Source organism: Rhipicephalus microplus, chromosome 1 (genome assembly GCF_043290135.1).
Source record: "Rhipicephalus microplus isolate Deutch F79 chromosome 1, USDA_Rmic, whole genome shotgun sequence".
Taxonomy (NCBI): Eukaryota; Metazoa; Arthropoda; class Arachnida; order Ixodida; family Ixodidae; genus Rhipicephalus; species Rhipicephalus microplus.
This window is the reverse complement of record NC_134700.1, coordinates 70814151-70827316: the sequence shown is the minus strand read 5'-3', so window position 1 is coordinate 70827316 and position 13166 is coordinate 70814151.

Here is a 13166-nt window from a genome sequence, read left to right as displayed (position 1 = left end):
CATGATCCTTACAACCAGACGACTTTTTGACGTATCTTAGTGTCCGAACAGCATACCTCTAGTTGATGGCAACTAAAGACCCCTAACTAAGCTCATCGTCTGATATAATCAGGTAGCCGTGGGAGTAGCCGTACTCAGGACAGCGCGTGCCACGAACCGCAGACAGAACGCGCTGCACGCACCGCACGCACGCCGCGACCAAACGGCACTTGCGCCGCCAAACTGAGAAGGGAAAACAGAAAACGAGCAGGGTGAGCTTGGCGCCGATATGCAGTGAAAAAAAAAAGAAAAGAAATGATGCTTACGTCATTGACGCAAAGCTTTGCCCTGCATGGATTTGTTGTAAAAGCCATCTCACTTGTTTCTTACGCTTCGCTAAGACGACACGCTTCAGCCACCTACTTTGAAATCTACAAAATATGACCCCCTAGTTTCATTTTTCTAGATTACACAAAGATGGCGCTCATGTCTCGTGCAGCGTCCCCAGAATCACATTGACCAATTTGTTCGCGCAAAACATCGACTAAATGCTTTATTCTGTTCGCTGTCTCCCGCCCTGATACTGTCGTAACGGCATTTGGAGTCAAATATGCGGATACAGGGCCATTATTCTATCGCGATCTTAGCGCAGCATTGAATGACCGTTTCTTTAATGTTTTGCATAAATTGTTTTTTTTTCTCACACTTTTCCTTAAGCCACCTGTGAGACATGGGCTGCGTGGAGCCGGAATGCTTGTCCAATATTTCACAAAGCTGGTAGAATCGTCAAAAGACGTAAGACTCTCAAATTTTGCGAACACTCAGCGCCACCTGTCGATGCAGTTGTAGTGCAAAGCCCGACTCCTTAGCAGCTGTGCAGCCGGGTGGGCCTAGAGCATATAAAACAATGATTAGGTGAGTTATTAGGTGTTTTTGCATATAGAACACTTGGAAAAAGAGCTACAAATTTGTATCTGCTAGTTAGACGCATCACCGAACCACCATGAAGTGCTTGCAGGTTAGCCCGCCAGAACGATGGCGAAAACAAGAGCAGACGCAACAGAGCCGAGCTCAGCAAAAAAACAAAAACAGACGTCACTAGACGATACGGTTGCGTAGTCAATTGCCAGGAACGTGAAAGTCAGTTTTAGTGGTTTCCGGAGCTCTCGCGACTTAGAACGACGAACGCGCCGGATACGGGCCGTTGCGAACGTGTTGAATGGATGAATTATTCGTGTTCTCCACAACCGTTCGCATGAGAAAGTGTGAAATTGTGATAAGGTCTGCAGTTATTCGTTTGAATGGCTTTGACAGACAACCGTGGGGACATTGATGATGGAGCATAACGGAGCCTCTGACCGCGGTGCGTGCCGTGCCGCAGTAGACGGATGACGCGCGCAATAAACATCGCGCACTCCGCAACCACCGATCATTTTGAGTGGTCGCCACCACGCAGCATTACGCACGTAGGACTTTGAAGGCTCTAAATTTCGACTTTAACTAGGAAATGCGAACACGTACGTCATACAGGTAATTTTGAAAATTATCGGGACCACAATCAATTTTTCAAATGTGAAGCATTTCTTAGCGAACTTCAGCGACTTTGAGCGTATCTATTTATCTATCTATCTATCTATCTATCTATCTATCTATCTATCTATCTATCTATCTATCTATCTATCTATCTATCTATCTATCTATCTATCTATCTATCTATCTATCTATCTATCTATCTATCTATCCATTTATCTATCTATCTATCTATCTATCTATCTATCTATCTATCTATCTATCTATCTATCTATCTATCTATCTATCTATCTATCTATCTATCTATCTATCTATCTATCTATCTATCTATCTTGCTAGCTAGCTAGACAGCTACGACTTTTAGCTCTCCTGGCCGTTTCAATAATGGTATCAATACCAAACTTGGTATGGCATCGCATGACTGTGTGAAGTACACATTCAGCTAGTCCCAACATGAAAATCATGCCATGTATGTCATAAATGCCATGATTTACATTTCATGGTCCTGCAGCTTTTCCGGTGGTTTCGTTCATTTCGCATGTTGGAAAACTGGTATGGTACGGCATGACTGCATGGTGAACACAAGTGACAGCACCTAACATAAAAATCATGACAGGCGTGTCATGTAATAATATGACTACATGCCACACTCATGATGCGCTCGTGATCGTTTCACTAGCGTCACGTATACCCAATTTGGTATTACAGTACGTAAATGAATGACGTAGGTATGTGTCTGGTGCAAACATGATAATTAAGAGATTCGGGTCATGTAACAACATGACTACGTGCGACACTCATGATGCACGGGCTTCTCTTTCGCTGGCTTCGATTATGCAAAATTTGTATTACCAGACGGTAATGGATGACGAAGGTATGAGACTAGTTCAAACATGATAAACATGAAAGGCGTGTCATGTAACAACATGACTGCATTCTGTGCTCATTGTTACATGCTACACTCAATGACTACATGCTACACTGATGATGGTCTCGCGGCCGTTTCGCTAGCTTCCCATATGCCAAATTCGGCATTACGAGACGCCAAAGGATGACGACGGTATGTAACTGGTGCAAACATCATAATCATGAGATGCATGTGATGTGAGAACATGAGTACATGCCATAGTCAAGGCGCCAATACATTTCGACGTGATACGGTGTGTGTGCTCGCGGGGCGTTTGTTTAATCGCGTCATGCCGGCGTTGCCACGCCAGGCGCCGGTCCTGCCATATATATACTCGCAGGCATGCGCCGCACTGCGTTGCTTTGACGCATGTGCGTTTGAGCACGTACGGCCTCCCTCCGTCACGAAAAGAGGAAGACGCAGTGTTCTCCGGGTAACTCATCGGCGCGAAATGCAGCATGTCACATTTCGCACCGGTTGCTTTCGGGCTGCGCCGACGGACACTGGTCGCGCCTGGCGTCCGACTAGGGAGTGCTCACGTTTTGCTAACTTAGCGTCGTTGCGTTAAATATTGGTTCTTCATGATACGCTCCCAGTTGTTTTGCTAGTTCCACATACACCGAATTCGGTGTGACGTGACGTCAATGAATGACGAAATATATGACTGGTGCAAATATGATAATCCTGGCACGCGTCTCCTAAAAGAACATGACAACCTACCACACTGTTAGTGTGCTCGCGGCCGTTTCGCTTTCTCCACGTTTACTAAATTTGGTTTCACGTGACGTGAATAGATCGCGAAGGTAAACGACACATCCAAACGTCATGTACGGCATACAGAAGTCATGTACGGCATCATTTACCTCCACCTCGTAACGTTGTGCTGATTTTAAAGGGAGAGATCAACATTGCTTATTCGTGCTTTGCATATCATTGATTTCCACTGTATGCGGGATCTGCCATTTTTTTTTTGCTGTTGGTCTTCACGATTGCCGGAGCTATCTCGCAGGCCTCGGTTTAGCTTCGCGTTGTACACCGAGAAAAAAGACGCTAATGTATTCCCTCTTGCAGTAGATAAAAACGGAAGACAACGTTGAGCAGAACATTCTACAATTCGTAATAAAATGGTGAAACGCAGAGGAACTGAGAGACCGATGGAAAATACGACTGCAAAGGCGAAAATCCCTAGGGCTATTCATGCGAGAGAAAGCGAGCTTCTTACCACTTATCGTAAGATGGATTGCTCATATGTTCACTTCATCGCTTTGAGATCATGTGTTTGCCCAAGTTTGACGCAATTAGGCGTTTCAAAACTCACGTCCGTGTGCTTGCCTTAGACTCAATCTTATGCGATGCTCCCTTGCAGTAAAAATAACAGTTGCAGTATGCCGAAATGACTGAAATACCTTTCGCATTGTACCTACAGTTCATTTTGATGAGCTTCCTACTTTTATGAAGCGAGGTTCGATTGAAGAAAAGAGCTTGCCGTGTTCTTGGTATTCAGGAAAGTGCACCTCAAGACTGACAAACGAGGGGTGCCTATGCACTGTCGCTTGCAGACAGGCTGTCTTTGCACTACCAAAATATGGCCGGTGCGTCTGCGGCACCATTCGTGGCAGCGTTTTTTCACAGCGCCGCCTAAACAGAGTCTTATGTCCAAAAACTTTTCAACGACGATGAAAAATTATTAAAAGCAGCTACAGAATCACTCACCAGTTTCAAGGAACACCATTCTATAGCTTCAATACGCTTCACAAAATTCGTTTTATGAAATATATGTTTCAGAATAAGCTAAGCTTATTTGACATGACACATTCAAATCAGCGAAATACATGGTTGTGGTCCGTCTGGTTCAAAAAACGCCACAGTCTTTCAAGGAATAAAATTGGATAAATTGTGATAGATTACAGAACTCTATGCACCATGGACACATCTAGTAGAAACCGCGATTAAAGATTTATAGCCAAATTCTAGAAAGCACGCCATGTAATCAGAGTACACTGAGCTGTTGACATCAAAAGATTAATGTTTAGGTCACCTAGGAAGACGACATTCTTATTTTGAAGTGATAACTGGTTGAAATGAATGAAAGTGATGAACAGCAATCGGGAACAGAATATCTTCCTGAAAAATGTATGCAGCCTATCATTCTCTTATTCCCGCTTGATGGCAAAGACAGATTAGCCGATATTGAAGTCCGGCTGTGTGTATTTCAAGGCATGTATATATAGACGAGCGGCTATGTTATGGTGGCCAGTCAATACAAAGCGCACAGTACGAACTTCCTAAAGGGGTATTCGTTTATCTACTGCTACTTCATGTTTGACAAGCCATAACAATGATTAGCACAACGATATCCTGCACTTATATCCACTTTTGGGGGTGTCGTTCTCTTTTAAGAGAAAACGAGGCTGCCGTCATGGATTTATTTATGCTCTTAATAATTCTAAAAAAACTTCACCCTGAAAAACTTGACAAAGCCTCCCTTTAGTTAGCGGAAGGTTCTGCATTAAAGAGAGAACGGACACCGCCACTGGAAAACTAGTCGGTGCGGCCAGTGGGAGTAAGGCCACGAGATCACTGGCACTATCTACAGATACACCCTGGTAAGCGTTTTTGTTGAAGACGGAGTGAAGTGGATTGAGTTGAAGTAGTTTTCAATGGAGTGGCTACTATGGTACTTGTGGATACAGGCGCGACAGTGTCAGTGATGAGTGTAAATTTTAAGAACCTGCTAGAGCCTCAAGTGATGTTTTGCCTGAACCGTGGAGTGATATTTCGTAGTGTAAGTGGTGACGCGTTGTGTCCGTTGGGATATTGTACTGTGGACGTCTAGCTGTGTGCAAGGTGTTTTGTTAAGAGTTCGCGGTTATTTCGCGGTGTACACATTACGTTATCTTGGGTATCGACTTGTGGTGCAAGTATGGGGCAAATGTAGGCTGCAGAAGTGGGCACATTTCCATACACGGTACTTTCCCAACGGCACTCATGGAAAATTTTTGTCCGGATGAATGCATCTTTTTCGTTTCTGTGGGCACAGTCGTTCCTGCATTTTTCGCTGTGTGTGTTTCCGTGACATGTCCCAGTAACAACTGTGGCACGTTTGACGCCACGCTTAAACCGATACCTTTGGCATGCCTCAAAAGAATATCCTCATTTTTCATTGTATAGTGTCAGTTGTTGATGGACGGGCAGGTGTGTGGACAATAAACAGTTCCATGGCGCATGCAGTTTTGCCAGGCGGCATGAAACTTGCCGTGCAGACCCGAATCATTGACGACGCTGGTTGCGCTTGTTGATGATACAAGCCACAATGGACATCTAGGCTCACCAGGTTCAAGGATGTTCAATTGCTACAAATGGTCAACAAGTCGCTTTACCAAAGCGAACGTCATACATTTCTCGACGTTCTATCTAAGGACACGAAAGTGTTCAATTTTTTTAAAAACAGCCAAAGGCCCCTAATTCCAGCGTCCCGGATACGTCCTCAAATTCACACAGAGTAGGCGCATCCCAGTAAGCAGAAACCTTACCGAGCGGCGTCATTGGAGCGCAAGATCATCGACGAGCAAGTCTAAGAAATGCTGGAAAAGGGAATAATACATGAATTGGCAAGTTCGTTGGCTGCTCCCGTCATTCTACTGAGAAAAAAGTATGGTACGTAGCGACTTTGCGTTGACTACCGCCGACTGAATTCTGTAACCAAGAAAGACGTCTATCCACTGCCGCGCATCGATGGCGCTCTAGACTGCCTGCATTCCACGTTCTACTTTTCATCTGTTGACCTGAGGTCAGGTTACTGGGAAATTCCGATGCATGCAGCTGACAAAGAAAAGACGGCATTCGTTCCAACCGACGGAGTTTACGAGTTCAACGTTATGCCATTCGGATTATGTAATGCTCCTGCGACATTCGAAAAATTTGTGGACTCTATATTGCGTGGTTTAAAATAACATATATGCATGTGTTACCTTCACGACGTTGTAATTTTTGAACGTGTGCTTGAGGAGCACAACACTCGCCTAGACCTCGTGCTCAACTGCTTTGAAAAAGCTGGCCTTGAATTGAATTTAAAAAAGTGCCACTTTGGGGAGCGACAGACATTGATGTTGGGACATCTCGTCGACAAAGATGTCTTTAGACTTGACCCACGACAGACAGCGGCCGTTGTATCGTTCGAGCGTCCTAAGTCTGTGAAACAACTGTATAGCTCCATCGGGCTCTGCTCCTATATCCGCCGGTTCGTACCCAGGTTTGCGGATATCGCTCACACCCTGAGGAACCTTTACACAAGAACAGCTTGTCTCAGTGGACCTCCGAGTGTGAGGCCGCTTTTCACCAGCTGAAGTGTTTGTTAGCTTCGAAGCCAATACTTCGGTACTTCAATCCTTCGTCGCCCACGAAAATTTACACAAACACAAGTGGCAACGATATCGGCGCCGTTGTCGTTCAGCGTTCTGGCAACGAGGAGCACGTCGTGGTACGCAAGTCATTCTTCAAGCAAGCCTGAACTCCACTACACAGTGACCGAACAGGAAGGCCTGGTGGTAGTCTTTGGTGTGCAACGCTTTCGCTCATACAACTATCGTCGCCCGTTCCCTAGCGTCACAGATGACCAATCCCTGTGTTGGCTGGTGAACCTTCGTGATCCATCCGGATGCCTCGCACGATGGGCCATTCGTTTGCAAGAATGTGTCTTCATCATTTTATACAAGACTGCAGCTGTCTACATGCTGATGTATTGCCTCTCCAGGATGCCGCTACCGACAACAGATTGTGAAGCCGATAACTTTGACCACCTTATCGCTTCTTTGTCGTCTGGCTTTCCCGATGCCTTTACTTTCGCCGCTGAGCAGCGTAATGACCCAAGCTTGAAAGCTGTCTTCCCTGTAGCAAGAAATTCAATGCGCGAAGGCCAATTCTGCGTCCGAAATTGCCTTTTTAACCAGAGAAACTTGTCCACGACGGGTGCCCGCTTTCTGCTAGTTGTTCCTGCGCCCCTCCAAACGTCTGTTCTGCGTCTCACGCATGATGACCCCACTTCTGGTCATCTAGTAACCGCACGAACACCTTAGCGCACGAAAGAGCGGTTCTATTGGCCGAAAATGAGCAAGATAATTCAAAACTACGTGGCCAGTTGTACGCAGCGTCAGAGCCACGAGCGGCTCACCTTGGGTCCAGTCGGTCAGCCTGTAAAGCCTCCCGGTTCCCCTTTTGAAAAGGTCAGCATTGATCTGATGAGACCATTTCCACGCTCCTCAAAAGGTAATCGGTGGAAAATTGTATGCGCTGACTACCTGACGCGGTACTGTGAGAGGACTGCCGTATCCTCCGCCAAGGCAGTCCAAGTTTCGGAGTTGCTGTAGCACTCAGTCATCCTCCGACACGGGCCACCTTGCGTGATAATAGGTTACCGTGAACGACAATTTACCGCTGATATCGTGGAGTCAATACTTCGTTTGTGTGCCTCCAAGTTCCGACACTCAACTGCGTATCATGCATACACTAATGGCCTGACCGAACACACAAACCGTACGTTTATCAACATGTTGTAAATGTACGTCGCCTCTCACCACAAAAACTTGGATAAAGTATTACCATTCGTCACGTACGCCTTCAACACGGCGAAACACGAAACGACAGGCTACAGCCCTTCCTATCTGTTCTACGGTCGCTCACCTCAACATACGCTAGACGCAATCTTTCCTTTTGTCATCCATGGCGATTTAACAACTGCGGAAACTTTGTTTTGTATGGAAAAGACACGTTGACTTGCCTGCCTACGAACACTGGCAGCGCAAGAGTCCTCCAAAACTCGCTACGACAGTGAACACCGGCATGTAACCTATGCCCCCGGTGATCTAGTGTGGGTGTGGACCCGAATACGTGGACGTGGCTTGAGCCAAAAGCTACTGGCACACTAAGTCGGTCCGTTCGTCACACTCCATCGTCTCAGTAATGTCAACCATGAAATTGCCCGTGTCACCCCGAGTGGCCAACGTTCATGCAAGACAGATGGGACGCATGTTGACCGCCTGAAGCCGTTTACACGAAGGATACAAAAATTACCCGCTCAGAGACCTTCGTGTGAAGCCGGAGGAATGATACGAAGTGTCAGTACTACTAAAAACAAGAGAAGCGCGGGTAGAGAAGGAAGACGACGTTGCTTTTACTGTGATTGCGGAATCAGTGTCCATCAATAAACATCAGGAAAAGTGCTGTCGTGGTTTTTCCTATGAGTGTTCCATTGCAGATTTCCGTACTTTACAGACAGGACATTATTTCGCAGGTGACATAGATTGAATACTTAGGAGTGACTTATACTGAAAACCTCAATTGGAGTCCACACGTAGAAAATATGGCAGCTAAAGGAGCACAGGCGCTTGAAATGCTTCGTAGACTCAGCAATAAACGTTGTGCTTTACGTCGTGAAGTGCTAGTAATGATATATTGTATTTATATTCGCCCAATACTGGAGTTTGGCTTTGTCTTGTTTTCGGGAGCACCCGCCTAAAAATTAGACCACTAGTACTACTATAACGCGAAGCGGTATGTTTATGTCCTGGCCTCCCAAAATTTGTCGCAATTAATATATTAAATAAGGAAGCGCGCCCGCCTTCTCTTCGTGCTAGGTTCCAAATACTAGCAGTCCGTACCTTCGTAAGAATATACGCATCCCCACATAGCAAGTCACAATATGTTTTCATTAATGAGCCAACGTCCTTTTTTAACCAACAGTGGCCTAGATTAAAATGTCCACAAGTCATCGTCGTACAGAAGCTCTTGGAAACATTACAAGTTAACCTTCGTGAAGTACGGGTACTAAGAACACCTATTCAAACAATGAAAATGGAATTCGACAATATTTTTTCTAATAATTGCAGAACTCTTCCCTGTACATATCTAGATGCCATTTTGAAAGACCACCTGGCAAGATTAGCCATAAAGATAGTAATAGCAACAAATGCTTCAGTTCGCGAAGAGAAGGCAGGAGTCGTAATTGCATTTTGAGTGTTGGATTGGCCTTTTTCGATTCGTTTACCCAATTTTACACGTATTTATTAAGCGGAATTACTGGCGATTCTCTTAGCGTTACGAAAATTACCTCAAGCAATAACAGATGCTATTATTCTTTCAGACTGCTTGTCTGTGTAATTCATGAACTGCGCCTGATATGTCCAATGCTTTAAAAGTCTTTTATGACCTTGCTCCAAGTTATTTACGACTCATTCGCTTAGTGTGGATACCAGGGCATAAAGGTTTAACCCTTAATGAATATGCAGATGCACTCGCAGTGGCCTCACATAATTATTCCATTATTTCTATATTACCGACACTAGCCTTTATCGCCATGGCACGCTTTGAAACGTTTGTCATGTCAGATCAGTTCGAACATTCTCGCTTGGCAACATCGGACTTTGCTTATCTTAAGTACCCTTGAAAAAATCGATGGTGCTCCTCTAGAACGGCGGAGATATCAATTATGAGACTAAGATGCCGAGTCGAGTCCCCCCCCCCCCTGAACTTTTATCTACAGAAGTCTGGTCTAGTACAGTCTCCCCTATGCCTCCACTGCAACGAGAGTGAATCCCTTCACCATTTTCTCTTAACATGCAGGCTATAGACAAACCAACGGAAGAGACTGTTAGACCAACCTCTCCGTAGGTTGGCTCTAAATTTATCCCTTCCGGTGGTCCTTTCCTTCGGAGCGACTGAAAAAAGATTTAGCCACAGGAATGTTTGCGAGGCCATATGCGATTTTCTAAAGGCAACAAAACGATTAGAATGTTAAGCTGAAGCATAAATTCACTTTTTTTCAACTCATATTAGTCTGTTCGTTCTTTTTATTACCTATATTTTATTTCTAATCTATCGTTTTCCAAATGGTTCTTTGTTTAAACATCGTTATCTAATTAGTGAAGGTGGTAAAACATCTCCACCTCACAAATGAGGCACCGTCCGTTTTATGGCCGATCCCCCGTGGTGGATTGCGCCAGGACTCTGAGGAACAACCAACCAACCAGTGTCCATTAGAAACCACCCTAAGTTACCTTACCTCACGTAACAATATTATGAAAAGCTGTTTACGAAAATACAAATGACTCTAGGAGGCTGTGGAATGAGGTAAAAAATCTATTTAAATTGAAGCAAGCACCACCACTTCGTCTTCAGACTAATGCAGGCACCGTATCTGATAGTGAAGCAGTGAATTATATGAATGAGTATTTCGTGACCAGTGCCAAATACATAAACAATAGCAATACAGTCTTTCGTATTATAATAAACGAATACTGTCTTTTAAACTCTGTGTCCCTATATGCAGTAATATAAGACGAAGTAATCCAATTGATAAATTAGATTAAAAAGAATGTAGCAGCTGGTTTTGACAAAATAAAAACAGCTCCTTAAAATACGTTGCTGATATTGTAGCTCCAGTAATTGTGCCTATAATAAACAGAATGTTCCAGAGTGCCATTTTTCTAGACCGCCTCAAAGTAGCGAGAGTATGCCCTGTCTTTAAAGGTGGAGATACAGGGCAAATAACTAATTACAAGCCAATATCCACCCTTCTTGTTCTATCTAAAGTGCTTGAGAATGCAATAAACATTCTTTTGTGTAAGTTCTTAACCAAGTAATTGGATCATTGAGGCTCAATATGGTTTCAAAAAAATAAATCCTGTGAAGCATATCTGCTAAATGAACACGAACTAAGTAAAAACATCGAACATAAACTGCACTCGCTCGGTTTGTTCATGAATTTCAGGAAGGCATTTGATTCTGTATGCCACGAAGTACTAACGTGTAAACTTATCAAGTACGGCGTACGTGGTATAGTTCTTGAAGAATTGAAAGACGATTTATCAAACTACTATCTATATGTTTGTATAAACAACAGTACAACTTCTTACGCAAGTATATTAAAAGGAGTACCGCAAGGGTCTATGCTTGGCCTTCTGTTATTCATAATTAATGTAAATTACCTGTGTGATAATCCACGTTCACTCAAGTTAATAGTGTATGCAGATGACACTAACAGATTCTTCAGTGGTACATCCATTCTATCGCTTGAACGCCAGGTTAATGACCACCTCTCTGAGCTGTTGGGTTATCTTGGTATAAAAAAAATGCAACTAAACGTTAGCAAAACGAACTACAAAGTATTTGCCCCGCCTAATAAGCCGCATAGCTACAACCTGACTTTTTTGTTTGAGGGCAGCGAGATAGCAGGTCAGCAGCCAGAAGTTTTTACGCGTATAGTTTACCGAAGGCTTGACAAGGAATACACATGTAAATAGACTAGCAATAGAACGTATTGATTGATATGTGGGGTTTAACGTCCCAAAACCACCATATGATTATGAGAGACGCCGTAGTGCAGGGCTCCGGAAATTTAGACCACCTGAGGTTCTTTAATGTGCACCCAAATCTTAGCACACGGGCCTACAACATATCCGCCTTCATCAGAAATGCAGCCGCCGCAGCCGGGATTTGATTCCGCGACCTGCGGGTGAGCAGCCGAGTACCTTAGCCACTGAACCACCGCGGCGGGGCTAACAATGGAACTTAGTAGAACCGTTGGATGCGTATACAAGCTTACCGCAGTTTTACCAAATGGTTTGATTCAGAAATATATTATGCACTTTTATATTCTAAAAAGACATACACTATCTTAGTATGGGGAAGAACCACACAAACTACAAAAAATAGTAGTTCTCCAGAAAAGAGTCTTACGAGAATTCAGGCAATTTGACGACATTGTCAAAGACTTAGAAACTGAACCACTCTTTGAAAAATATAAAATGTTAAAAGTAACACAGCTGTATTACTTCAGGCTTTTGCAATGGGTCAAACAAAGTAAGCGACATTTTCTTCCCAATACACCTGGAAGTACTAATTAACACTTGCGTCAGCAACACCACAAAGGCCGAACACTTAGGACCGATTATGGCAAACAACACGTTCAATACCAAATGCCTACAAAGCTTAATCGTCGCGAAGGTCTCCTAGATCAGATTCCCACATTTTCAAACAACATTATCAAAACCATACTAGTGCATCATAATACTGAATACGCTATCTAAAGTTTGATGTCTAATATCTTATTTAATAGCTTGTCTTTCTATATCTTTGATTTTCAATATTTTGCAATACGCTATGGGTATCTCACTTTGTATTTTGATGTTGTGCTGTTGAATTTTCCGGTCTGCTGAAATTTCGCTATGTGATTATTTTTTTTGTGTTTATGTCACACTGCGTAGTAAAACTTTGTTAATGTTTGTTGTATTCTTGCGCGATAATATCGTTACGCCTAAGAAGGACCAGGACGTATACGGCAGAAGGGGCCGTTAATTTTGGTCGCGAAGAGAAGCGCCAAAGCGGCCAACAGGTTGGTAATCACAGTGTCATCGTCTTCCTTCTTTCTCCAGCTTGGGGCAGCCAGCATGTTCACTCATCCTTGTTTTCTTCCCAGGCATGCGCAACATTCCTCCCCTCGCAGACGAAGCCCCCCGGGTGAGGTAATTGATTCACCTTGGTGTGTACAACTTCAGTCGAGTGACATGGACTGCTTGGGTTTTGACTGCAAATAGGAATTGACTGCAAATAGGAAGAAGCTTAAAAAAGAGAATTCTTGGTGCTGAACAACCCCTTCGGACGGCATCACACCCTGAAAGTGATGGTGTGCCTTGTGAAGGTGTTAACATCACCTGAAAACATTAATTCCGCGGACTCTAGCCTGTTTCGCGTTCCT